Source organism: Dermacentor variabilis, chromosome 6 (assembly GCF_050947875.1).
Source record: "Dermacentor variabilis isolate Ectoservices chromosome 6, ASM5094787v1, whole genome shotgun sequence".
Taxonomy (NCBI): domain Eukaryota; kingdom Metazoa; phylum Arthropoda; class Arachnida; order Ixodida; family Ixodidae; genus Dermacentor; species Dermacentor variabilis.
This window is the reverse complement of record NC_134573.1, coordinates 159,523,452-159,549,178: the sequence shown is the minus strand read 5'-3', so window position 1 is coordinate 159,549,178 and position 25,727 is coordinate 159,523,452. Positions and strand designations below refer to the sequence as shown.

General features: G+C 51.6%; 1 protein-coding gene across 2 annotated transcripts in view; it reads left to right on the top strand.

The window, feature by feature from the left end:
* PlexA (plexin A) overlaps positions 1 to 25,727 on the top strand; it is a 350,566-nt gene that overhangs the window by 84,049 nt on the left and 240,790 nt on the right. For both annotated transcript variants that reach the window (XM_075696438.1, XM_075696437.1), the window contains exon 3: positions 20,812 to 20,918. The gene's annotated coding sequence lies outside the window, so the exon portion shown is untranslated. The remainder of the gene's footprint in view (positions 1 to 20,811; positions 20,919 to 25,727) is intronic.

Below are 25,727 nucleotides of genomic sequence, written 5' to 3'. Positions count from 1 at the left end.
CCGAGGTTGTTCTTGGCTGACGAGACGAAGTGCAGCGCGAAGCGCTGCGCCCCCGCAACTAAACCATCGATTCCTCCATGGTGTTTGGATCGACCTGCATACACCACACCGTGCCAGGAAAAGAAGTGAGCTGTCGTCACCTGCTCTTAAACAACTCTGCTCCTTTGCATGAGAGTCACGCTTACCGCATACATATTTATACTGATGGATCGGCAACTCTTCAGTGTTCCTCTGGAGCCGTGGTTTTCACAGCGAAAGCCACCACAATCAGTTTCAAGACGTGTCACCAAACGACACCGACGGCTGCGGATAGGCGCCAAGAATTAACTTAATGCCTACGGCACCAGCGCCATATCTAAGATAACTCGTACCCTTTTGACATTCCGTATTGTTTTTACAGTGTTTGCTCCTAGTGCGTCATGTAGCGAACTCCAAAGTACGCGATGCATTTATCTGATTGATAAACGGCCGGAAAGCGCGGTGTAGGTTGCACTGCTGCAATGTCCAACAATGAATCGACGCCGCCTCTCCAACGCCGTGCAATGCCGTAACGAATAGAGTAGAGTCGCAGCTCGTTTCTATGTACTTCGCGGATACCGCGACGATTCCGGAGCACGTAACCGAAGGCCATCGGGGGCACTGCGAGAGCGTGGGAAAAAGGAGGAGTCCGTCCCGGCGGCCTGCGCTGGTGTGTTTGCGTTTTTCTCCCCTTCGAGTGCGCAGCGAAGCCCCGTGGTTTTTCTCTCTCCTTTCACGCTGGTGACTGGCGCTGCGGTATCACTGTGGCCCGCACAGCTCAGACGTCCTTGACGGCAAGTCACGTCCCCGGCTTCGTGCAGTGACAGGCTGCACTTTTTCCTCTCTGGCGCGAAGAATTCGCGGAGAATGCGCGGGGGCGACGAATTGGTTCGCCCGCCACCCCGTCACCGTACCGCTATCACTTTTCACAGCGCTCTCGGTGCATCGCCTTGCACCAAAGGCATAATGTATGCACAGACTGCGTTCTTCGCCGATCGGATTCCCGATTCATAAACCCGAGGGGGATTATTTGGCGTACAGCCGAAACAAACACGATATCCTGGATATTGACGGCAGCAGGGCGCAGTACAGGTCAAGATCATAGCGCAGTCTTCTCTTCTTTTGTGTGTGTTCTCTTCGTATGTGTTGCAGTGTGCCAGCCAGAAATAATATTACTAGTGCCATTAAAGCTCCCAGCCACACTCCCACGCTAAGGTGGCCTTGTGCTTTCACAACGACAAACATCTCCGCACATTTCGACATGTTACGGACGTCTTGGACATTTTTCTGGTTATTGATGTACGCTACCGAGAACGCATAATCGAAGCCTTCTTTTTTCTTTCCGTCGCTCACATATCGGGCATCCCCGAACCTGCTTTGCTGGATAAATTAAATATACTGTTGCGAGCACTTTGGCACGGCTCCGAATAAAGCTTCCCGCCATAAGGGGCAGTCATGCCGCAGCAGCTGCTGCTCTTCCGGTACACGCTTTTCGATTCAGCTGCACTTGTTCCGCCGTTTGGATTCGCGCGTGTACCCACTCAGCGCCGCTGGCCGAATGGCCGCCGTCGACGCTTGGTAAATGCATCGGTTCGATGCCGTCAGTCTTTGTTATACGTATACCGTCGACCTAGTGCTCCGCTGTCGATCGTAATGACCGGCTCATTTGCTAATGGTCCGTCCCCCCTCCAAAACGCGGCCTGTCGCACCGAACACGTGCACGGTCCGCAGCGCAGCTGCTGCTGGCGAAGGCCGCGGCCTCTTTCGGTGAAAGGATGAGAGAGAGAGAGAGAGAGATGGCCGCTGCATTGGCAACCTCACTGTTGCGTACATTGACGGCGGAATGCGCCTCACTCTTATCGCCATGAAGACAGCTCCGCTGGAGAGGCCCTTGCGTAAAAATCGCTAACATTCGGAAGCTTCCACAGGGGCTAGTTGCAGGGACTCTCGGGGCGTTTGCATGAATGCGACGAAAACGGGTCGGGTCCGCTTGTTGGGAAACGGGTCCGCTTGTCGGGTTCGCTTGTCGGGCCGGTAGGGCTGAGCCAGGCCGACTGCACGGTGTAGGTTGACCCAGCCTAACCCAATTGATGCGCGTATGTAAGCGCGATCGGTTCGGGTCGGCGATCCGCAGCCAGCAGCGATTAACCGGACGCGTTGTCTTACCTCTGGCCTCGACGAAGGCTGTCGCACCTGTCTCGACCCGTCAAGTACGATGCTCATGTAAACGCTGTTGCCCGACTTCTGACTTGACCCGGTCCTGTCGGGCTGAAGGAAACGTAGCCGTAAACACGTAGTTACCAAACAAACGCAGCCTTCGTATGAAAAAAAGGAAGAAGAAAGAAGAGAGAGAGAGAGAGAGGGAGAGGGAGAGAGATGCTAACAGTTTCACGCAACACAAGTGCGAAGCAATGGCAGCAATAGCTGGTTGCACTTTGGTAAGCCGTTCCTTATAATCCTTGCACCATGTTTTCTCAAATTTCTTCCAAGAGGCGCTAGAGGCGTAGCCATTCCTTCTACATGACTGCAGCCATATATACAGGGGCTGTATCTGCTCATTTATAATTGTTCGTCGTGTTCTTTGCGTTAAGTATTTGCGTTCTTAAGTTGACGTCCTCTGTCCCTATAGCTCTTAGGCCCAGCGTAAGCGCAACCCCCTAAATCTTTCTGATCATTTTGAGAACTACCTCCTATAGGTAACGAAAGCGCAATGCGCAAGTCATGCCTATGAGTTGCTGATCATTCGCAAGTTTTTCGTTGACGAGTGTTATGAAGAAAGCGCTTCTTTCATATCGGAACCTATATATTGTATCAACCGCCTGGATGAGCAGTGCGGAAGTTCGGAAAGTCAGTGTTGCTAGGTCATTACTGTTCTTATAAAGCTTCCGTAAAAGCGTTACGTTTATAAAACGTGATGAAGTGCAAGAGTAGCTTATAAGATGTGTATAAACTTTTCTATTTTCACCACGGTTATCTCGCGCTTTCGCAGTTGTATCGCTGGCTGTAGTGATTGGCCAGCTCTGGCTATGCTCAGATTGCAAGCGTTGACAACCGCCATGATGCGCTAAAACCGCAACGAATCGTAATTCGATCGTGCTCTTCAATTGCCTCAATCTGGGGCCCAAGTCGGTCAGTTGGAAACCTCGACGGTTACAAATGTACTGTGAATGCATCTTTAGCCACCTTTCGCTCTAACTCCAGCGATGGCGGGGAGGTCGCCGGTGGTCTTATTTTGTAAAAGAGGAGTGGTGGATTAAAAAACAAAGGAAAACGCTGGCGATCAGCCAGACCGCATTTGTATTGCTTTGCCGACTGCATGCTTCCGTATGTGTAGGGCCACATAGGCGAACACATTTCTTTTTATTCGGTTGTGACTGTATTTGGAGAGTCCATGGGGCGGCATCCAAACGCACACCGTTCTGTCACGGAGCCCGCTTGATTCGTTTTGTAATCGCCTGCCCACCGAACTGTGTATACTTTCCGCAGTGCTGCACGATTTTAGTGAGGAATGCAGGTGTGCAGTGCTTGCGCTACATAGGACCGCCTGCGACGTATAACCGCCTCCCGTGCGTGCTTGCGACGAGAGGCCAGCGACCGCGGCGGGGCATTCGTGCCGCGGTATCGTATATAGTGGGCGCTTCTCCACGCGTGTGGTCGCGCCACGTAGGCGCCTTGCGACGTTTCGGCTGTTTGAGTTGTTTTTCATTCGCCCCAGTCGCCCGCACCCCCTTCCCCCCCTCACATCTTATCGTTGGTGTAGTAGCTGCTACCGGCTTTCGCTGTTGTTGGAGGGAGGGAGAGAGAGTATGGACTTTGAGTTCTCGCTTTTCGTTTATCCGGGGCGGACAGCTGCGTCTCGCTGTAATCGCATTAGCTGTGGGCGACGGCGGCTCCCGTGTAGCGTTTAACAGAGTTTGTGTTTGCTTTTAAGCCCAGTCGTAGGCGGCGTGAATTGCAGTCCGGCAAGAATGAAGGCGATGAATGGCCGCGTGTGTTTCAGATCGCGTTTTTTTATCTTTTGAGCTTGCGACGTTTCACGCTGTAAGAGCAACGTGTCACTTCAGTGGAAGCCACGGTAACTGAAGAACAAACACAGGCGAAAACAAAGGGCTTCCCTCGGTGCTTTGTCTCCGACCTTAATTGGCGCGGCTTTGTTCGTTTAGTTGTGCGCACTTCAGGGCAACTTCGACGATTTCTCGATGTCCACTGGCTTTAAGAAAAGTTTGAGTATACGTTCTCTTTTGCACTCTGATTATCTGTGCCAAACCACACGACTACAAGTCATCTAGTTTTCCTGTAGATGAATTTTAAAGATTGGCTGCATGTTCCCGACCACAGAATGCACGGCTTTTTACTGTCCACCCTGTGTTTGTGACGTCAGTGCCTTTTGAATATGACTATATCCTCATATGGCTGAAAAAGCGCCGTAGTTCTCTTTTAACTAAACTTTTAATACCCTATTCTCTGCAGTAGTCATCAAGCTTGTGTCGGTGGTCTAAGCAAAACAAAGGAGAGGCAACTTGATGAAGTGTGCCTGTCGAGTGCTCCCGTGGCCAGGGAACTAATTTTCTAAGCTTTTCAAGCTGTGTCGTGAATGAAGTGCAGTTCTTCATCCTGTATACGGAACAGCTGACGTACGAGGGGACGAGGTGCTGTGATTCGCATACGCTGCATCTTGCGTACTGGGGTGACGTGGGGTGATGAGGTGCAGTGTTATCAGCTCATGTGAAGCAGTAGGCTTATTGAGCTCACTACAAATCACAGCACTTCCATAAACCTCGAAGTCAGTTGGTAACGTAGGAGTCAGCGTCGTGGTTCGCTTACTTGCGCACCGTACGAGTGGTTTCATGACTACAGTTGAGCGGGAGCTGCGCATTCTCGCAGCGCTGGGAGTTGTTAGTTCAAGGTGAGGCCGTTGGCCGCTTCTTGCGAGGTAACGCGAGCGACGCCACCCACACACCTGTCCACAAACTAACCAATAACCAAGCTATCTCGCTGCTGCATGACGGCGAGGCTGCGCAGATATAACGGCGAACAGTGTAGGCTTTCTTGTTCCGAGTAAAAGTTCTCTGTGGTGTCGACGCTCCATCGCTTTTCCTGCCCTGATAAACGTCGGCCATCGTGGGCGTCGCAGTGCCTGTCGGCATTTCGTATGCTTGCCGACCTTACCCTACGATATCTCGGCCAGCGCGCGCCTCGAGCGGCCGCAGGCCACCCACAGGCAGGTGTGCGGCCGCGTGCTTGCGCTCCATTGGCGATCACGCGTGCAGCTCGCCTTAGCTGCCGGTCCTGCGTGCGGCTTCGCTGCAGAAGGGCGTTGTCGCCCGTGTCGTCTACGCTTGCGAGCAGCCTGCGCGGCCTGCAACAGACGTTCGCGCGACGACGCTACCTGTCGGAGCCGTCAGATTAGAGGGGTAAGAGCTCGAGATGGGGGAGGGGGTGAGGGGAGGCAGGGGCAGCTGTGTTTAGCGTGGCGGAGCGGGAAGCTCGTCACGGTCTCATGCGATGACTCCCTCCGCGCGCAGATGTCACGCGTCGCACGGGGGTGACTCGTCACCCCGCCGATGCGTTTATGCGTTTATCTTTCGCCCCGCTGCTTAGGAAACACGATTCGATTGCGTCGGTGTTCTGTGGAAGCCCCCTATGCATCCTTGAAAGGGCGCCGTCGGCAACGCAGCCAAAGAATTAAGGGGCCCCGGGCGGGGATGGATATGTGGGAGAGATTTAGTGCTGATAATGTCCCCTTAGTAGACACGTTCGCAGCACGGTATCGGTGCCGTCAAGCTCGCGTTATGCCTCCTTTCTTTGTTTCCAGCGTGCCGTTGCAAGCTGTTGCGACGCCACTTGTCGTCGGGCCCTTGCAGTGACCTTTCGGTAGCCGATGGGTCACTGACGTGTTTGACAGCGCAAAAACCGAAGTCGAGGCGAGAAGTCGGATCATTAATAGTGGTCCGTATTATCTAAAGAGAGCACAGATGTAGCTGGTGCAAGGAAGGTCATAGCCTTGTGTATTTTTACTTGTGCGCCTTTCGGGTTGGATTTGTGACCGCGGTTTCGAAAAAGTTGGTAGCGTAAGTAATCTGTCGGCGAATCTGTTCTTATCACAACCCTTGCAATGGGCTTCCAACTGATAGCCTTGTAGAATGTTTTATCAACAATTTTGGTTCTGTCCGCAACCGTAAAGCTAGAGAATGAATGGGTTCGCACAGTACTGTTCGCATACGTTCTCACCAGCTATGCTTTGCGCTCCTCAGACCCGTGACTACAAAGGCGCGCCAACCGAATTCCGTTGTATAAAATGCAAGGAAACGTTGAACAAGCATCGGTGAGAAGCGAATGGCTAGTGATTTTTCTCGTGGTTTGCAGGAACAAAGGGCCAGGCGAATAATGTATGAGAAGGTCGGCGGGTATACATGGCGTAGATTGAACAAGATTTGCTAAAAAGTGAGCAACCGACGATATTGCAAAAGGTTTGGTGGAGTTTTACGAATATATGTCTCAAATGGAAGGAAACTGTAAATGATAGGTAATAACCAACCAAATTTGCACATTGCATAACACTGGCGCGGTATTCACTTTCTTATCCCGTTTTTTTTTTATTTCTCTTTTTTATTTTTTATTTGCACTGAGTGAGTCCGAGTTCCGGGGTTGTGGGGGAGGGGAGAGGGAGCATTTTTCGTTAGCAGTAGAATCATCGAGATAATCGCTGCGCGAGTTACTTGTTCATTAGCATTGGTCAGCCAGGCTCTTTCCGCATAATCCTTCTCACCACTCGCCTTGTGTCCACAAAAAAATGTTCCAAGCGTTGCCGCTGACAGCCAGCGTGACCGATTGTCACGAGCCTCCAACAGTGGCGACGCATTACAGTCACAAGAGCTTGACAGGGCGACAGCATGGTCTTAGTAGTAGTTTGGGTTCGGTGAACTAGAATTCTAGTCAACTGTCCATTCGGCTGTTTGTGATTCGCGCGAGCATTCCGGCTCGCGTCAAAACAGCGTCGGGCCCTTCGGCCGGGGGCTCCTTGGCGCCGTGGATGTTTGCATGCGCCGGCTGGTTACGTTTGTTTGGATCGCACCGCTGGCGCGATCGGTTGGGAACTCGGCGCTGACGCCCGTGGTTGTACCTGGGTCGCAAGCCCCAAGGGTAGCGTTGGCCTGGCGGCCTGGGGTACAACTGGAAGCATCCGAAGGTCCCGGCAAAGCATGAGTCGACTGGTAACAACAAAACAACTTGTTTATTTTAACATTGCAAAGAGTTGGCGGTCAGGTTGACCGAAGTAGAGAGACGGGAGAGCACTTTACTCAACAGAAGAAATCGGAGCCCTCCTCTTGGCGTCCGGGGGCAGCTGTTTTTATACTCTCGCAGTTGAGGGCAAGAAGGAACCCCTCAAAAGACGAGCACGTGAATGTACAATGGGCTAATGGTGACGCACACTGTCGTAGCGCTGCCGTAGCACCATGTCGAGCACAATATCGTAGCACCCTGTCGTAGCGCTGCCGGTCGGGCACAATGACTGTAATGAGAGGATGATCCCTGCTTTCGCATCGCCTGGTTCGGGCACAATGACTGGAAGGAGAGGGTGCCCCTTTGCGGTCGCATCGCCGCAGTCGCGCCTGGAAACACCTGGCGGGGAGCGTTGCGGCGACGACGATCGGGCCAAAATGTCTGCCGCCCCGCCGCAGTCGCGCCGGCAAAACCACGTGTCGCAGGCGAAACGCAACACGTTGTATACGCACCGTCACGACAAGCTGTTCGCGTACGCGCGGAGAGCCGGCGCAGGACGCGGATCACCGTGGCGCGAAGCGTGCAGGCGTCGGTTGGGACACCTCTGCACGAGCCCTATGCGTGGCTTCGCCATTGCGCGATGCGGCTTGACGCTTGTGCTGAATTGGCGTGTCGGGCGGGGAAGAGAGACGAGCTGCATAATCGAGACCTCGAACCGTTCGAGGACGACGCGTCTCGCCCGCTTGCGTTTTCGAGTTGTAGTTTGTATTTGAAGCTTGGTCACGAATCGGATCGTGAGATCGAAATTCGAGTCCCCACCGGTCCAAGAATTAGCGTTGCGTTCATTTGGGAAGAACGTCTGAATACATCAGTGGCCGACGACATCGAAGGAAACCGGTAACACTCATATTCAAACTGTTTTTGCGTTTGAGTCGTACTCAACTGTGATATTTGTCCTCGATGTCTTTTGGCCTTTGCTTGCCTAGCGTGAAACGTTGAAACACACACACACACACACACACACACACACACACACACACACACACACACACACACACACACACACACACACACACACACACACACACACACACACACACACACACACACACACACACACACACACACACACACACACACACACACACACACACACACACACACACACACACACACACACACACACACACACACACACACACACACACACACACACACACACACACACACACACACACACACACACACACACACACACACACACACACACACACACACACACACACACACACACACACACACACACACACACACACACACACACACACACACACACACACACACACACACACACACACACACACACACACACACACACACACACACACACACACACACACACACACACACACACACACACACACACACACACACACACACACACACACACACACACACACACACACACACACACACACACACACACACACACACACACACACACACACACACACACACACACACACACACACACACACACACACACACACACACACACACACACACACACACACACACACACACACACACACACACACACACACACACACACACACACACACACACACACACACACACACACACACACACACACACACACACACACACACACACACACACACACACACACACACACACACACACACACACACACACACACACACACACACACACACACACACACACACACACACACGCACGCGCGCGCGCGCGCGCGCGCGCGCGCGCGCGCGCGCGCGCGAATAACTTGCCGCTGGTGGGAGCCGAACGCATAACTTTATGTTCTATAGAACATAGCTGCGTGCGATGGCTGTGTTCTCTCCAATGGCCGTCTTCGCAGGCCGCGACGATCACGACCTCGGGCAGCCTCGATGCGGGCCCGAGACGAAGTGCAGACCCCGCTCTCCAGGTGCCCGGAGGGGATTTGCTTGGGTGCCTTATAGACCAGCTCGTATCGATAGCGCGGGTGCCGCCGGCGCAAAGCCGGCCCTGCGCAGCGTTCGTATATACGTTCGCCGCCGACACGCGTGCAGCTTCTGCGACCTGTTTGGTCAGGCGTTGTCCGCCCCGAGAAAGGGAGGACACGCGGAATCCACTGCGCTGGACACGACGACGACGTCGCGGCCAATCCGCCTAATAACGGGGAGAGTATACACAGTCTCTGCAGCGCTCTGTTTGTCGTGGGAGCGCGCTTGGGCGGAGGCAGGGAAGCGGTTGCGCACACATATCGGCACTGGATGACGCTGCGGGCGGCCTAATAAGAGTCCCGGGCGAGCCTCGCCTTGCCTTCGCGGCGAAGGGTGCGTGCGTTATAGTGAGCGCGCGCGTGCGCGAGCCTAGCCGAAGGAAGGGTATGTGCGCTTCTGTCGTGCACCCGGGCGAGTCCGAGCTGTCCGCCCTAAGGGCGGGTCAAACCCTGCGCCTGCAATATCGCATAGGCGGACCGGTCGAAGCGATCCTCCGGTGTTGACGCTGGAATTCCCCAGATTTCGGGCCGGTACGCGTGCGTGTACGTGGGTAACAAACGCGACCGTCGCGTGCCCGTGCGTGCGTGTGCGTGCTTGCGTGTATGTGTATATACTCGCTGCCCGGCTCAGCTGTCGGGACTTTAGGTAACGACAGCAGAGGCGGCCGGCCGCTGGCCGGCGCTTACGAAAGGCGAAGCTCTGACAGCGTAACCGCAGGTCCCTCAGCGCAGTATTAGCTCGAGCCCGCCCATATACCTTCGTGGCCGTCATCTCCTCCTGGCCTAGCGCAATCGACTGATCTAGTCCCCTCTCGGGAGGCGACCTAGTATAGCGCGTATAATTAGGGGCCGTGCGTAATTAAAGTTGCTCCTATCCGTATTCGAAGGCTACACGCGAAATTGACCGGATGCACGCGTCGTTCGCGCTCGCACGTATAGATGTACACGGAGCCCGCAGCGGGACTAGGGAGATCGGCTCGTCGGCGCTGTTCCGAGGACGCGTGGGCCACAGTGCACGTACAGCTTTTGTCGTTGGTAACGTGGCTAGAGCGCTAAGGCATAGCGTGGCCACGCTACAGCATTCCACTTTGGCTGCGGCATGTCGGCTATGGAGCATTACATACCATCACGATGCAGCCCGGAACGCTTGTATATTTATGTGTTGTCATGCGTGGAACATAACGGTCCTGCTGCCGGAAAGCTATATATGACGCTGAAAGGTCACATCTTTTGGAGCCTTTGAACCGTTTGGGGTATTTAACCGCTTTTCAAACATATTCCTACGTGTGTAGAAGTAGTACCGGCATGCTTTAAATAAAGCGACGATGTTGAGATCGGATAGCACCTCTATGTGTCTTTCTGCGCTGCCTTGTGTGCATCTTCTGCGTTTATTTTTTCCTGAATTTTAACACGAAGTTGCAGTGACTAGTTCTGTCACCCGTCTTTCATATATATATATATATATATATATATATATATATATATATATATAGAGAGAGAGAGAGAGAGAGAGAGAGAGAGAGAGAGAGATTTTAAGTACGCTAGGGACTTTAGCTAGCACGGAGAAGCTATTGGTAGCGCTCGTGTTTTCGTCATGCCAGCGTAACTTGAGCGCATGCACCTGCTTGTATATCTTTGACTGTATGTAGAGGTCTTGTCTGCGGAGGTCACCCGCAAGAAAGGTACCTTGTTGAAGTAAGGCAGATATCAGCGCGGAAATCTTCGCGGGAATGCGCGCATGCCCGCAGTCCGAAGCCCTTTCCTTACAAATATTCCGAAGGGCTTCTCGACATAATCGCGAAGCACGTGGGGACGTGCGTATACGCTGTCGAATCCTCTATCGCTGTCATAATTGCGTAACTGTGAATGTGCGCGGCATTTAATTTTGTCCCGCCTTCTGCCATGCGGCGACAACGTCGAAACGTGCGCGCGGCCACTGTCTTCGATGCTTCTACATTTATTACACGTATAACGGCCGCTCACGCTATGTGGCTATCTTTTGTCTCTAATCGAAACAAATTGAACTCCGTGACTTAACTGGAGCAGGAGCTTATGTAGCGAGTAGTCCTTTCTTCTTCCTATCTTAACGGGATTTTGCGTGTCGCGAAACAACGAAAGAAAGAAAGAAAGAAAGAAAGAAAGAAAGAAAGAAAGAAAGAAGGAAAGAAAGAAAGAAGGAAAGAAAGAAAGAAAGAAAGAAAGAGAGAAAGAAACCAGACAGGTGTTCTAACCATGATCCTGGCCGTAAGGAGCTCTGCTGGGTATATCTTGGGCGGTATATACTAGCTGGGTAAATGGCACACTCTGTGCGCGCGCAGTGTAAATTTCGCCGCGTGCTGTATAGGTGGCGCGAGAGGCGAATCCTTTAAACCTGCTCCGGGTGCTCGGCGGCGTTCGGCCTCTGGTCCCTAATTATGATTTATAACTGTTCCTCGGACGGTGTTATAGCCGCCTGTGTATCGGGGAAAGGTGTCGGGGGGGCCGACGACGGCTTACGCCCGGGGCCTCGATTGGCTTCGCTCCGAGCGAACCCAGCCCCGCGAAGCCTTCTTTTCATTCAGCCGCTGGAGCCAGGACCCTGCGTAGGCGTCGCCCGCGGCTCCCGGCGTGTAGTGGAGGTGCCTCCGCGTGGGCTTTATGTAGGCGGGGGCTCTCTTTCAAAGAGCGGGATTTGGGCGCCACTTTAACGCGTCCGAGGCATTCTCGACGCCGCTTCGTGGAGGGGTGAGTTTGCTCTGTGGGGTCGCTGCGTCTCCCCAGCTGCCGCTTGGGAATGCAGCCGTGGCGTGTCACTTGGCTGAATTTTTAAAGAAAGTTTAGAGCTGTTTAAAAAAAAAAAGAGTATGTGTAACGGGGTTCTTGTTTATAGCTCGCGCTATTTCGGCTTTTGAGCTCCGGGCACTGCAGCGCGTTGCGTGGCTTTCGGCTGTGACCGGTGTTCACCACGGGTAGGCTTGTGTTATCAAAGTGGCCACGTTTGGCTACATTGCGCGAGATGGGCTACGCATTTTGAACCTTGCAACTACAAGAATTCTCGCTTCTGTGTAATAAACACCCGCTGTCTTATCTGCCCAGCTGCCAATCGTGGATTCAGCACGGGTAACCTTCCCTTGCAGAGGCGTAGAACTTTCTGGGAGGATGATAAAACGCGTTTGTCTGCCAGTTCCATCGCTGTCTTGTGCTAAGTTGTGCGCCGCATTTCGCGTGCTGCCGGTATCTTTAGCGCTGTAAAATCGCGAAGTCGTTGAACAACAACAACAGAAACTATAGTCAAACTTATTGGCTTGGGTCACGCCAGAAATTATGCGCATGGCACCAACCGTGTTTCGCAGCTTAGTTAATCGATTTAGCTTCGCAGTTGTCGCTATGGGAACCGTAACTGTGTCGCTTTAAGGTGGACACGACGGCTGTTCCGTGACTCTGGTTGTGCTGACTTCTTTGAAAGAAAGCCATGTTAAGGCCCAGGGTGCTTCATATTTATTGAAAGCGTGAGGATAGCGGTGACGATGACTTGCTCTGATTTTTTCTTTTATTTTTATAATTGCCCAGACGTCTTTATTGTTGTATCTCAAACTACAGTTTTACATTGCCAACGGCGGTGGCTAGTCAGTGGTCATAATATGTGAAAACGGAAAAGAAGCTCGTATCATTGCTTCGTATCAGAGGAAGCAATATTTTTTTTTTCCTGCAAAGGCAGCTTGGTGGGCCCCGCTGTGTCACTAATAAGGTCTTCGGCATGTCTTTGTCTTTATATGTAGTAAGAAATTGAGGCCTACATGTGAATGTGGCCAAATAAAAGCTAGTCATTTAACTTGGCTAAACGTTCCTTGAATAATTTTACGAGAGCAGTTTATTTGCTATTTACTTCACTGAAGAATAGCTAGGACTCCAGAAAGGCAAAGTTGTCTCTAACATCACTAAAAACTCACTAACTTTAGCGGCTTTATCATTATTTCGTCAACGTTGACCGTGACACGATAGGAGTCATGAACACCTGACTTTTTCATGTGTTCTTTGCCTCCGAGGGCCTGACCGATGAAATCAGTGCTGCTTAGCTTCCGTGATAGGCAGTACCGCCGTATTCAGCAATGACACGACCGATCGGCCAATCAGCGGAACCGAATTCTAGGCATTCGTTTTCCATAATGCGACCTTCCGTACGGCTTAACTGTATCGCGGGTGCATGCATGCAGCAGTGCTTATATTGGTAACCATCTGGTTTGGAGCTTTCCCGTACTCAGCTGACTTGGACGGCCGGTACGGGCGAATTTTTAATTCCCCCGAAACGAGCTCCGCTGTCGCTCGTTAGAGAAATCGTTTTGGAGCCTGTGTAGTCGCAGTAGCGCGGAGCGCAGACGCACGGCGATGCGCGCTGGCGAGCCAAAATGGCGTCCGGCCGCGTGGCGTCGGGTTGGTCGGGCGCCCTCATTAAATGCGCGGTCCGCTTTGGCTTTAGTTTCGCGTCGAGGCCCGCTCGCTCCAACTCCTCTCTCTCTCTCTTTCTCTCTCGGGAGTCTAGGGTGTCCCCCGAGGCCGGTATCCGGTTGCAGCGCCATACCAAAGCGGCGCACATGAGTCATGTAATGAGGCGTCGCTTTACGCATTCCGCGCTCTCTCTCCCGTGCTGCTTGATGGCGGCCGCCCGGTGATGCACCCGATCCGCAGGACGGGGGTGGGGTGGGGGGGGGGGGGCTCGACGCTGTCAGGCCTGACCGTGGTTGCGTTGCTTGTTCAACTCTCTATCCCATTCGCTGTGTTCGGCCCGAGTGCCGCTACCCTGCGCTGTTTTTCCGCTGATAGGGAAGAGCGACCGTATGGTGCATCTTCCGCGTCTCTCGCAACTCCCCGGCCGCTTCTGTCCCCCCCCCCCCCCCCCGCCTCACCCCCGTAGTGCACCTGCTTCTACTGTAAGGTGTTTATTATACATTCATGGCGCGTCACTCGGCCGAGCTCCCATCCAGCGTAAGCTGACACGCCGTCTGGTCTTCCGTCATCCTGGGATGCTGCTGGCCTTTTTATGTTTATTGGGTTTGTTCCCTCCCCCCGACCCTCCTTAACCGGACGACGAGGTTCTGTTTACCGCAGAGTGTGTTAGTGGCTCACAAACTCGCCGCCGCGCTATTCCCTCGCGGCCGAGGTGGACGAGTGCATCCCACTGGGCGTCGTGTTTGTCCGGTTGTTGGTTTGGTCCGGGAATCATGACGGTCTACTTGCGTATGCGCGAGCGTTAAGAGCAGATGAGCGCCACCGTAAATGCGATTAGTGCTGGCGGCGCCAGTGTTAGTGTTTCTGGTAACATCCGGGGATGCGGGCCCCCATTTGATGTCCCACTGGAACGTACTTCGTGTTTGCGCAGTGACACGATGTTTATGTGGACGGCGTTTGTGAAAAGTTTTGGAAGCCGCACAAATAACGACGTTGCAAGGTTCCTTTAGCATGCAGGTCAGGCATATTCTATATAGCTAAGGAGAGAGTGGGCAGCGTTGTACGCCGCCATATTCTTGGATCGTTCGAAAGCAACGAAAGTTCCACGTGCCTGCATGTGAGGCTGTGCGTCGGGTCCACGGTGATGCGGGGAGGCTTCTTAACTTTTCACGAAGACTGTCATGTGCGTACATGTGCGTGTCGTTCAGGGGCTGCTGCAATTTTCCCACTTACTTCATCTGTTTGACAGGTTGTTTCTCGTACTTTTTGCCTGTACACGATCCGAGAGCATCGGCGGAAATTTAGCGCCGCGAACATATATCGTTCTCGAAATACCGGGCCTCCCAGCTCTCGATAGCCAAGGTACTCAGCGAAAGAAATAAAATAAAATTGAGAGGTTTGATGACCGGATTCCGTAGCTCTGAAGATGTGCAGTTAGCCGGGACACCCTATACAGAGTGTTTCAGCGAACACTTTCATGATTTCTAGAAAATTGTCTGTTGTAAATGGCACAATTCTAGTCCGTGAGCTCCTCTACTCGAAGAGGCGCACATTACTTGCACAGTATATTGAAATGCTTAATCGACTAATTAACAATAATTCGCTAATTTAATATTTGACTAATTATTTTATGACATGTATTCCAATTTACAATTTTTAGCCGGTGAGACCCATCACATATCCACTTGAAAGTAATTGTGTGGATGACACCGTTTACGAGATACGCACCTTCGAAGTTGTGGCTGAAATGCACTGTCGTTGAACTTACTTTCTTAACAAAGCGTCGTTTTATGCATTGAAGCACAAAACTAACTGGAACGTCGACACATTTCTCCACGAAATTTGGGAATTAATATCTCGAACTGGCGTCCGATCCGATCGCCTTGCGAACTCCCCGTCTAGAATTTCTGAATTGCAGTATGGTGCCATAAGGTGAGTAGTTATAAAACACTTGATTAGTGATTTTTGGCTAACTAGTTGATTATCATTTTATTTTTCATTTTTTCAAGTAATGGCCCGCCTCTTCGAGTAGACCAGCTGATTGATTTATATAATTGTGCTATCTGTCATGGGCAAACTTAAAGAAAAAAAGTGTTCGCTGGAACCCGGTATAGTGTCGTACGTGTTTGCAACAGAGTGTCGGCCGCTGTAATGAGCGATGTACGATGTCGTGGGGAGAACATCACGCAGGGATTTTAGTAAAGATCTAAAAGATGTTGAGCATCGTGCGTCGGAAAGGGGGGGGGGGCGCAAAGGGTGCATGCCATCCCGCGGACGCGCTCTATGGCCGCTGCGAATCAAAACGACGCGTGGTTTCTTCATATTTGTAAGCGGATATGACAACATCTGCGTGCCTTTTCGTATATAGGCGTGTGCTCGTTTTGATTCAGCGCGTACGTCGTTCGTTATTCTCCGTGTTAAGCTCTATAGGAAAAAAACAAACCTGCTGCGGCGGCTGACATCTCCGGTTCTCATCGGTCAGCATCTCACTCTCTCTTTAGGCGCAATTACTCAGCTGTTTGTACAGACGTCTGTTAAAGCACATTCTTTTCTTTTCTTTTCTTTTCCTTTCTTTCTTTTCTTTTCCTTCGCGCACCAACGCAGTCTCGCCCTCCGCAGCGCCGTGTTTCATGCCAGCCCGACCGTCGCGTGCCGCGGGCGAATGTTCGTGACGCTTTCTCCGCTTTCTATCCTCGCCTTTGCGTTTTCCGTATGAGTTGTAATGTCCTCTTGTCTGTTTTTTTTTCTCTCGTATCGCGCTCGGCAGTAATAATGGCGGAACTCCGACTGCGACAAAGCCTCTTCATTATCAGCCGGCGTATCTCCTTCGCATTGTCGCTGCCCCCCCCCCCCGCCCCCCCTCTCTCTCTTTCCACACGTTCTTTGGCGCCAGTTATGTGGGGGCAGCCTCATTAGGCGCCTTACCGCGGTCTATTCGCGGCTTCATTTTGCCCACGGCTCCGTCTCGTTTCGCTTGTGTAGAGAGCCTTTGACGTTGGTTCGCGTTTCGTCTTTAACCGTTGTCGTCTTGAGCGAGAGCGGGCACGCTATTGTCGTGGCGTTGATGGGTCAACTTCTGGACACGCTCTCGTAGCAGTAATGGGTGAACGAAATTGAAAAGAGAGAAAAATGCGCACGTCATAAATTAACGCGTTCTGCCTTCCGTTTTGTCGGTCCTTGCACGCTGGTTTTCCTTTGTTAGGTGCAAGGGCTGGACTGGTTATACCTTCCTTGGCGAATATAGTCATTGCGGAGCAGTGCGAACACGCGTCTCTGTTACTTAATCACGACATAGGTATTCCGTGACAATTGATTCGCAGCGAAACGATATATTGCCGATGACACAATAAAAGAGGCGGTAGCATGTCATCCATTTGCAATATGACGAGCGAGTATGGCTGCGAACAGCGCCCACGTCTTGCGAAATTTGGAACTTGTAATCTCTTATGTTTCTGTTAAAATCGTCGAAAAAGCTAGATTCTGTCCTAATTTTATGCATCTAGAGCCTGCCATGCTGAGCGACGGCTCCTATACGGGCTTCTTTTCATAACGGAAGTTATGTGTGGCGCTTATTTGGACCCGACATGGTTACCATTACGGTAACTCTTTCTCCCACCAACCCCCACTCGGGATTGCATTCAGGTTCCGACGTGTGAATTTGTCGCTCTGTCTTCATCGCGTCGTTGTGTCGCTGTCGGCGTTGTCATGCTGTTATCGTTGTCCTTGTATCGCAGGCAAGCAGAAATGCTGGTAATACCGGGCCAATAATGCAAAAAGACAGCAGCAGCTATATACCAAAGCGTGGGGAAGAGGCAGGAAAAGTTTCGCTTTACAAGGAAGCGTAAGCAGCGAACGCTGGTTGAGATACGCCCTGAGGAGTTCACTTTTGCGAACCCCCCTCTTGCTCTCTCAAAAAGCCAAAAACTTTCCAACTGCGGAGTCGTTTCGAACTTGCGCTAAGCCAGCGCGCGTTCGCGCAGCAACAGCTTTCAATTCCACATGATGCGCATCGCTTGCGAGCCTTTATATACGTTCGGTGTCCTGGTTGTTCGCTCGTCGTTATCCCGTATACTTTTGCTCGCTCGTGTTGGCTTTGACGGGCGACCGCGATGAGAGCGCGTAAAAGCAAGAACGAGAAATGGAAAACGTGGTCGTGGGCGGCGTTCTTTCCAGCGGCCACACCGCTATGCGCTCGGTGCGCGTCGAACGACCGCTCGTCCATCTTCATCTCTTCCCGAAACGTGAAAGGGAGGCGGGCTCGCGGGAAAGATGTTACCCGCGGACCCACCGCCGGCACTCTCCCTGATATGCATGCCGAGCAGGGGCCGGTCGTCGCATCGACGCCTTCCTTTGCACGTCGCTTTGTTTCCGCTCTTTCTTTTCGCGGTCTTACGCACTGCTCGAAGCCGAAGGAGAGTGGGCGGGAGCGGAGGGCGTCTTGACGCGTGTGATTCCGAGTAAGCTTGTAACCCATGATTCTTTTTTTTTTACTAGCTCTGCGCGTTTTTTGTTGCTTCTCTTCTAAGATTGGCCTACCTAGGAATCCGGGGTCTTTTTTGTTGAAGCCTTGGCTCTATGACGTTGTATGTTGGTGTCCGCTCGCTACGAGAGGTTGGCCGCATCGGTGTGCGTGTGGATGACGCTCGCGTTTTCGCTCCGCCTCCGAGGTAATAAGAGCGCCTCGCGGTTTTGCCTGTTTGTTCATTTAGTATTTGGCGAAGCTTGAGAAACCACGTCGTGCCTCACCGGAAATGTCGTCAGGTCACGTGTCGGCAGGCGTATGTACTGTACTGACCCGTACTCTGCTACTACGCCGAGGTGGATGCCGACTCGATGCTTGACATGTTGGCTCCACTTCGGGATTGATATTTAAGCTGATTTCCGGGCCTAAGCGGTTCTATGCGACCCGAAACCTGTCGAGATAACGTTTTTTTAACAGAGAGCTTTAGATTAGGGAACGCTGGGACCCTGCTTGCCGCTTGGGTCCCAGCAACCTTCCTACTCTTGGGAACGCAAGACCACTTAGGTCCCTAAATCTAAACCTCTAAGTCTCTTGTTCTGATCTCCAGCGATGGCGTATATGTAGACGAACCTCTGAAAGTACCGCTGACACATTTTGTTGCGGTGGAACGTTGCAAAATCTTGTCCGCAATTGCTCCGAAACTTCTACACGCAAGTCTGCTCCTTCGAGCCAAAGTTGATGACTGAACGCAGCACATACGAGCTGTGCGCGAGTAAACGTAGATGGATTGCTTTGTTGCTCGGGGCCCGAATACGCATTTCGGGCGACCTCATTTGTCTTTGCGTGACACGTACATTGAGAGAACTACCTGCACGCCCGAAGTAGTTTGCTGAAAAAAGGCTATAGCATTATAGTGTGCTCACGAAAATGATATATATATATCGCTTTTCACTCCCCTCGCTCTTCGGAGCTGAAGCCCTTCCATTGGTGCTGCGTGGATGTATAGGGGCTTTAATCGGAACGTCGCCCGTGGCGCCGGGAGACCAGTCTTCTTTCCTTTTTCCACTCTCGCGCACGAAACGCGCCCAAATGATGGCCTTTGCGTTTCTTGCGAGCTGCTGCTGGTCCTGTCCGTCCGGCGCCGCGTTATTACGCGTCGTTCGACCGCCGCCGACTGCAGACGCCGCTCACTTCTGGAGCGCGCCCGAGGCACGTCGTGGTGCTCAGTGCAAAAACGGGCGAGTCCGGTGTGCCCGAGCAGATAGCGTCGGGACAGTCGCACGGTCCGTCGTAAAGCCGTGTCGCCGCTGCAAGCGCCTCACTTCTACAGCTTGTCTCGTTTCTCGTTTCGTGTATGTTTTTTTTCCCCCGTCGGTTCTAAGTTAGGTGATTTAGTGTAGTGGCGCGCTGAGGCCTTGTCTTCGTTGACGCCGCTGGAGCGGGCGTGCGCAGTGCGACCTTCAGCGCGAGGTGTGTCCGTAGCTTTCGGCTTTCGAGGCGCGCGCATTGGCGAAGCACCGCTGTTGCGCCCTTCACGCGTGCCCCTGCTTCCGACTTCTTGGGTGTATATCCGGCCTTACGTGGCCTCTGTATTGTGTAACACTTTCAGGCGAAGGTTGTGGGTTCGGTTCCCACCTGCGGCAAGTTGTTTTTTCATCCACTTTAATTTCCATTATCTTATAGTTTCTTCATTTCATTCATTAAGCACAAGTAATTTCCCCTATGTTGTCCTTGGTGTCAGTGTTTGTTGGCTTCTCTTGATAGGACTAATAAAAAATCAGGCCCCTCGGTTAACCCCCTCTCTTCACTTTCAGGCAACTGGCCTTTGTATAATTTTGTTACGATTAAGATATGAACGCCATCTTTTGACTCTTCCCTCCTCTTTTCGTGGGTGGCTTTTTGGCCAATCCTTGAGACAAGTGCCATCGAAGACGGTGCCTTGGTGGACCGATTCTGAACACCAGTGCACGATACGTCTTATCGAAAGGGTTCGTAACGCGAGGCGATCGTGGCGGTGCTTTTTCACAGCACCCGCACCCCTCTCAGCATGTACAGCTTCGCATGCAGTAAAAAAAAAAAAAAAAAAAAAAAGCCGTCAGTAGCATTCTTCTGTACATTCTTCTATCAACTCTTCAATTGAAATTTAAAACTAGATCCTACCTTGTATTCGTCCCCCCCTTCCTCCCCCTTCCGGACGACTATCAGCTACCTGTTTTGCCCTATTCATCACACGAGTTAACGTATTCAAGCCCTCGTTCCTACCCGGCACAATAACTGAGTACAATATGCTTGATTCACAGGTCTTCGTCGATTGTGAATCAGCTCACTCACTTCTGGAAGCTTACTTTACTTGAGTGTTGTATAAGGTTTTCTAGCATATATTGCGTTGTATATTGTACGTTATTGTATATTTTTTTATTGTTTCCGTGCGCGCTTTTCGTACCAGGCCCACATGTTACGATCTTGTAAATAAAACATATATAAGCAGATCTACCGGGGAGCTGTGGTTTAATTTTGACAGTCATCCTGCAATTATTCCCGCGACTTTCTTTTTTTTTCTTCAGTAATGCGAGCTCGCAACAGATGGCGCATGTATAATTGACGTCGCAGGCGTCTTTATTTAACTGTTACTTTCTTTTTTTTTTTCTGTTCGCAGGTGACTTGTGCACAGCTCACCACCGACGGGACTCGGCCTGTCAGCTGTCTATTTTTATCAACTCGACTTTGTTCTACTTCGGCTTGCTCTTGCAGTGACCTAACCTGGTGAGTAGCGCGTTTTTTATCAGTGTATATAGAGGAGTTGTCCTTCTAGTTCTAGTAATACACGCCCGCGCTTTGTATTGCGAAACGTGGAGCACCAACTGTATACCGGAGCGCATGTATTTGTTGGTAGCATATATCGATATACGACTACCTGGAATAATATATATATATATATATATATATATCTGCTCTGCAGTAACGGGTCGCTGGGCTGCTGCAGTCTACAGCTGTACAGCTTGTATCGGCTAATCGGGAACGCGATCTGGACACGGAAACCCACATGATCGTGGACGCACGTGACACCAGCCACGTGGCGTGTTCCTTCGCGTCTGATCTTGGTCTTCCTAGTCTGGAACTTATATGGCATGCGTGTGATAATATAGCTCTCACTACGCTGTGTTTGTTTCACTCTATACAAATCGAATATGATTCATGCCCAGGGGCTTGTCAGCGCACTTGAAGAAGAAATGCCTAAGGGCATGCGGCCTGCTACAGTGCAGGCAAAATGAGTGATGTATGTCCGCCATTTCTTCCATGGTAACAGATAATGTGTCTGTCTTTTGACAAACAAAAGCGCGGCCATACACGCTAACGAACTGTCTTGGGCTCTCAGAATAGTTCGCGAAATCGGAACTTTGCGATTGCTAAGAAGATTTCGGACGCGACCGTTATACAGTGTGTCCCAGCTAACTTTAGCCAGAGTTTAAAAATACGCTGATGCACTCTAAGACGACGACACCAAATGCATGTTGCTGGTTATTGTACGGAGTAGCTCACACTATTTTTTGTATTCTGCTTAATTGCACAATTAGTCAAGATTAATTAACCAACTTCGGAAGCAACGAAATTATTAGGTAAAAAATTTAAGTGGACGGCCTTGCTAAAAAAAACAAGCGCACATCTTCTGTTACAGCCCTTCTCCTACCGGAAAATGGGGGTAAGCGAAGCTTCTCCTGCGTGCACGTGACCTTCATAGTTAAGTAACCCACAGGTAACGGTGCCGAATTGCTTCGGCCTCCCTGGTCCGTCAGCTCGGGATCTCTTCGTTGATGTCGGATTGCCTGTGCTCGGCTGGCTCCAACGGCTGGATCGGCGCGCAGACGTCGAGCCCTTTCACGGGCGAGTTCGCGCCGCCGCTCGTCGAAGGCTACCCGTTTCTCGGGGGAACGCACAACGCGTGGCCGTTCTATCCGTTTTCCGGGACTGAACTGAACGGAAATGGAGCCGCCGCAGCGCGCGCGAAACCCTTTCCTGCCCTTTGCCTCCCTGACGGAAGCGAAACGGCTCTGGTTTGTTGCGCGCGTGAAGTGAGCGCGCGCCTATGCAGCTGGAATCTTCGCTCATGACTCACGCTCCGGCGCCGGCGCAGCTGTCAACTCATAAAATAGCCCTTTCCCGCAGTTACTTTGCTCTGGGAGCAACAGTCTTTTCTTTTTTTTTGCGTGACCACGGCACCGCCGCTGAAACTTATGAGCCAATACAAGCTTCGCTTGAAAAAGCTTCCGCATATTACGTATAGAGCATAATCCGCTGTAATGATAAAGTATGTTATCATCGCCTTTTACTGTATACAGAGAGAAGAGAAGCTGGGAGTGAAGTGAAGACTTGAAAGGGTCCTTGGTTTTGCTAAGAATGAGAGAAGTAAAATTCGAACGACAGAATCGACTCGGCCGAGACACATGGTACTGCACCGGCTGGAACGCCACTCCGTTCCCACCGCTTTTCGCGACAGGAGTGCCGATCGAGTATCGAGATATTGACCGGCGACATTATTGCTCCTCCCATCTCTCCCCCCCTAAGCGCTGCTTGGTGCGTCCATCCACGTATCGGACGCCGCAATGCGAGGGTGCGCTTGGCGAAGTGTGAGCGTAGATAGAGGCTGAACGTATACACATACGTCCCTAGCGTGGTGTCGTCGGAAGCCCAGCGGTGTGTGTGTGTGTGTGTGTGTGTGCGTGTGTGCGTGTGTGCGTGTGTGTGTGTGTGTGTGTGTGTGTGTGTGTGTGTGTGTGTGTGTGTGTGTGTGTGTGTGTGTGTGTGTGTGTGTGTGTGCAGTGACGCACAGTCGTCGCGCCGGCCTACGCGCCACGTCCGAGCGTATCGGCGCAGGCTGTGCTATATTAATGGAGCTAATTGCGTTCCGCGGGTCCGAATTGCGCCCGACGCCGTCGCCTTGATTGATGGTGCGCCGCGGCCGGCACGGCGCGCCCTCTGCTGCGTGCACGTTATTGTGTGTCCGAACGCGAGCGTTTAGCGGCCGAGGCGTTTAATTAATCCGTCCACTACACATATCGCGAGATGACCGCGCGCGCGTATCGACAGCGTATACGGTCCGACGAGTTTGATGCTCTGCGCCGTCAGCGTTGCCGTTTTGAGACGATATGAATGTCACTAAGGCAGTTCGACCTTCAGCAACAGTTCCGTATGTTTTATAAATGCAATTTTCTCTATTTTGTCGTAGGGTCTCTCTGAGAATTACGCCTATATATACCTCGAAGTGGACAAATACGAAACTGTTTTTTTTTTTCTTGAACGGGTAAAAATTTCTGTGCTTACGCAACGAGAAAGTTGTCCGTCACGTGACAATGAATGGCCAATACCACCCTTAAGCAATGGCTCTTACTCCCCTAAGCAAGCAAAATATGTAATGGATTATACATACGTAAAGTATAGAGATTACAGGCGCTCAGCAAAGTGGAGCGAACAGTGCATACATTCATTGAACTCACTCATACAACACACAGAACAGCATGCGTTTAAATAAAGAACAAACTCAAAAAAACGTCCGATCCATCAGTAAAGCGTTGCATACCCCCCTCAGCAATTGTAGTGGTGGTTTTGTAGCAGCTTCGCTAAATTAGCCCTAATTCACCGTAATTAACACCAAAGGTCGTGGGTTAGACTCCAACAAAAGGGGGCGTGGGTTGGAAGAAAGGAAGGAAAACTTTATTTGGTCCTGCAAGTAGTGATAATTAACCGCTAAGCGGGCCGCTCCCACGTCGTGACCGGAAGGCCAAGCCTCGCGGCCACATCGGTTGGAGTGCCTTAATTAAATCTGTCTTAATCAGCTGCGGCTAACTAACCTCACTTTAATTAACATCAGTGGTCGTGGGTTCGAATGCCATAGAGAACTCTATCTTAATTAAACCTGCCTTTAACATGTTCGCTTTCGAACATGAATAGCGAACGCCCGATGCGCGTTAAGGGCTCTGTTTGGATCGCACCGCTGGTACGATCTGTTGGGAACTCGGCGCTGACGCCCGTGGTTGTACCTGGGTCGCAAGCCCCAAGGGTAGCGTTGGCCTGGCGGCCTGGGGTACAACTGGAAGCATCCGAAGGTCCCGGCAAAGCATGAGTCGACTGGTAACAACAAAACAACTTGTTTATTTTAACATCGCAAAGAGTTGGCGGTCAGGTTGACCGAAGTAGAGTGACGGGAGAGCACTTTACTCAACGGAAGAAATCGGAGCCCTCCTCTTGGCGTCCGGGGGCAGCTGTTTTTATACTCTCGCAGTTGAGGGCAAGAAGGAACCCCTCAAAAGACGAGCACGTGAATGTACAATGGGCTAATGGTGACGCACACTGTCGTAGCGCTGCCGTAGCACCATGTCGAGCACAATGTCGTAGCACCCTGTCGTAGCGCTGCCGGTCGGGCACAATGACTGTAATGAGAGGATGATCCCTGCTTTCGCATCGCCTGGTTCGGGCACAATGACTGGAAGGAGAGGGTGCCCCTGCTGTCGCATCGCCTGGTTCAGGCACAATGACTGGAAGGAGAGGGTGATCCTTTGCGGTCGCATCGCCGCAGTCGCGCCTGGAAACACCTGGCGATGAGCGTTGCGGCGACGACGATCGGGCCAAAATGTCTGCCGCCCCGCCGCAGTCGCGCCGGCAAAACCACGTGTCGCAGGCGAAACGCAACAGCTCATACTGGTCGGATCAAGTTCCATGAATTTGATAATGACACCGGGCTGCGTGGAGATGAGCAAGTGGCACAATGCTTACGCTTACTTAGACAACTCCCAGATGAGTTCCTGTGTGAATTTCTCTTTGTTTTCGGTGAATATGTTTTTGTTAATTGCTTTTGTGATCGCACTTAACGCTAAGCTCGTCGTCTTATATTAACACCAAGGAAACTCTCGCTGCTGTCTGCCAGGACGCCTAGCCTTTCGTTCTCGGCTCGCGGAGAATTTATCGCTATCATAGGTGTAGCCGCGTTCGTCGTTGTGTTACTTACATTGTCACGTGTTCCATTTCTCTCTCTCTCTCTCTCTCTCTCTCCTTTTTTAGCGAAATGGCTCGAGTGGATCACGTGCATGCGAAATTAAACAGCTGTCGGCCTCATTGACATGCTTCCCGTAGCTTCTATGATGTGTGCCCTGCCGCTCATGCTCCCTTTGTATTTGTTTCTGAGGACACGCCCGGACTCGACGTGGCAGATCTATTAAATATATCTGGGCCGCGCGGTATTCGCTAATTGAAAGCATTGATTTCAAAAGCGGCGTGGTGCGACCTCGCGCGTTCCCCCGTTTCTGTGAAGAAATATCGGCGAACTTTCGGCCACTGGAACTTCTATTTCTTTTCTTTTTTTCTTTTTGTAGCGGCTGACTGCTTTATCGCAAAATTAAGAGGCACGTCCACCTTTGAGCGTGGCGAAGGCACAGCGTTGTTGCTGGTGCGATAACCAGTCCTCTAGAAAGGACATATTCTGGGCGGCTAGTGAATGGCTGTATGAGTTGCGCAATTGCTGACTGGAAAAAGAAAACCGTAACAATAAGTTTTCTAGCGTACTTCTTTATGCCTGCGGAG